The sequence below is a fragment of the Anopheles merus genome, chromosome 2L (genome assembly GCF_017562075.2).
Source record: "Anopheles merus strain MAF chromosome 2L, AmerM5.1, whole genome shotgun sequence".
Classification (NCBI taxonomy): Eukaryota; Metazoa; Arthropoda; class Insecta; order Diptera; family Culicidae; genus Anopheles; species Anopheles merus.
The window spans coordinates 306,219-309,146 of NC_054083.1; the positions used below are offsets into that span (position 1 = coordinate 306,219).

Genomic DNA, 2,928 nt, shown 5'->3' on the forward strand with positions numbered 1-2,928 from the left:
ACATAGTTTATCCTTTTTATCACTGTTCTACACGCAGAGTAACGCGGGAAGTTTTTTTTTATTCAGAAAGAACGCGTGAAGTTTTTAATTTAAATTTTTAAATGAATTTTGAGTCGTTACTAAAGTAAAGAGATGGGGCACACAAGATTTTGTTGAGAGGTTTTGAGATTTTTTTTCCTGTAAAGACGGCAAGTGATTTGATTCACATTCAAACGGTCCTTCTTCTTTTTTGGCACAACAACCGCTGTCGGTTAAGTGAGCTTGGCTTTCAGTGACTTATTGTTAACATAGCAGGATAGTCAATCCTACGTATGGAGGCACGGTCCATTCGAGGCATGAACCCATGACGGGCATTCAAACTTTTCTATCATAGTATAATTACTATCGCTTTAGTTTATGCGGATCGACCCACACCTGCTGAGTCGGAGCCATCCGTAAGCAACTCGGAATCACTGCCCGACAGGCAAAGAGAGTTAAATTTACAGGCGAGGGGCATGTAGAAACAGGGAGAAGGGGTTCGGTCGAATTTGTATTGTCCGCCATAGTCGAGCGGCAGTGATTTTTTTCCGAATTGAGAGCAAGCGCGCGCAGCGCTCTCTCGCTTGCCTTCAAATTACACGGGGCGCTCTCGCGATACAAAACAGCTGATCAGCTGATACCCCCTCCCTCCCGTTTTTTCCTCTCCCGCTGCGCTGGATGCGCGGATCAGCTGTTCTTGCTCTTTCGCGTTTCTTTCGGTTTGCGCTGCGCTGTTGCCGCACTTGCGCGCTGCGCTGAACACCCCTTCCCGCGCGTTCTTTTCGGTTTGCGCTGCGCTGTTGCCGCACTTTGCGCGTAGCGCTGGACACCCCCTCCCCCTCGTTTCTTTCGTTGCGCGTTGTGCGCTGTGCGCTTTCGTTCACTTTGATTTGCAGCGTAATAAAATCGCATGCATCGAAATAAAACTTAAACACATCAAGCTCGGTTGATATTTTAACACTTTATTGAAACTTAAGGCACAGTTCCACACATCGCTAACCACAATCTTGCCACAAAACCACACATATTTTTTATTATAAATAATAAAAAAATCGTCACTTCAAGCACCCGCCTTACTGCCTGTATGTTGTGTATGTTGAATACTGTAAAAAAAGCATTGAAATAAAGCAGCATAATTTACATATTCATGTTGAATTATGAAAGATTAACGCTGCTTTATTTCAATGCGCACAACACTTCAACACTTGAAAATACGACCGAGGCCGTAATAATGTGAATTGAAATAAATAAAACTTCAACACTTCACTTCAAATTACATCGAGCGCCCGGGACTTAGGCTAAAACGCGCGCGGCCTCACGCTGCGAAGGCTTGAACTGTACTGACGATTTTGTGTGGTAGCAAGAAAGGGAACGCACGAGGAACACTCGCTGCACTAGTGCGAGCGAGACACCGACACCAGCAAGCCGCTGCGAGAAAACCAAACTGAGCGCGCAGGCTGAAAGTGAACGCACACATTCACACATGTGTGATTGTGTAAGTGCGAAAACTGTGTAGAAAGCAAAACACGCTCTCGCCTCCTAGCAATTCCGCGTATTTCCAGCCGTCTCTCCCTGCTTCTACATGCCCCTCGCCTGAAAGACGCACACTTTTACATTCTCTTTGCTAGTAGGGTGGGGACAACCAGTAAGGTACAAGTAGGTTCAGTAGGTGTAGCAATTGCGGTAGGTGTAAGGAAACATAAGCCCGTTGGCATAAATGATTGATGAAGCGATGAAGTTAATGAAGTGCGTTTGGATGCCCGTCATGGGTTCAAGCCCCAAATGGATCGTGCCGCCATACGTAGTACTGACTGTCCTGCTAGGGGGAAAAATCAATTAGTCACTGAAAGCCAAGTCCACAAGTGTTACTGGCAGGTCTTGACCGACAACGGTTGTTGAGCCTAAAGAAGAGAAGAAGAGAAACTCTGGTCCACTAGAACGCGTTGCACCCACGGATTGGATTTAGTGGGAAACGATTCCGGTACGCACGTACCTGTTCCGGGTCGTATCATTAAATTAATCGCATGATCTATCTGAGCGAATAGCTATCTGTCATGTGAAATGTGAGGTTCTGCCTTACTATTTGAAATTTGGATGATTATTAATTATGTGTTTTGTACATTGTGACTCTTTTTAAAAGCTATTCCATCAATATTACAAACTTCAAACGACGCAAATAATAATGATGAGAATAATGAACAGCTTATGATTGAGGAACGTCGACGTGTGCTGTACAATAATAATGAAAACGAATGTAAAAACTGTGACCAGAAAGACAAAACCATCAAACAGCTAGAGCTACAAATATGTATTCTTACAGCTCGATTGGATGAAGCAAAAAAATTAAAAGATGCTAACTTGATTCTGAAGGAGCATCTGGATTCCGCTGTAAAAGAAAATACAGCTCTCAAGAAACAAAACACGTGCCTGGAAAACGATCTTAAACTCGTAAAAAGTACAAGCATACAAAAAGAAGATTTTGTTCCTGAAATGAAAAAGGTGCTAGGAGATACATTAACTAGCAATCAAATCGATTTAATAACGAAGAGAAAGAAGCGAGTCAGATGGACAAAGGAAGAAATAAGCAAGGCTTTCACAGTAAGATACTTTTCCAAACGAGTTTATGGATATCTCGGAAATGATATGAAAATTCCAATGCCAGCGCCGTCAACATTGGAAAAATATTCCCAAAGAATTAATCTTAAACAAGGCATTTTAGATGATATCATTAATTTAATCGCGACCGTAACAAAAACGTTTACCAAAAGAGACAAAGAATGTGTCTTAAGCTTCGATGAGATGAAGGTAGAAAGCGTTATGGAATATGATCCGGCTGCAGATGAAATATTGGGACCTCACAATTACATGCAAGTGGTAATCGCTAGAGGATTATTCAACAACTGGAAGCAG

At 42.7% G+C, this 2,928-nt stretch overlaps 1 long non-coding RNA gene across 1 annotated transcript; it reads right to left on the bottom strand.

Moving 5' to 3' along the window:
- Positions 1 to 960: 960 nt before the first annotated feature.
- Positions 961 to 1,429, bottom strand: LOC121594740. The gene is made up of 2 exons (XR_006005017.1): positions 1,296 to 1,429; positions 961 to 1,121 (listed from the first exon to the last, which is right to left on the bottom strand). It is a non-coding gene; the product is annotated as an uncharacterized LOC121594740 (long non-coding RNA).
- Positions 1,430 to 2,928: the final 1,499 nt, after the last annotated feature.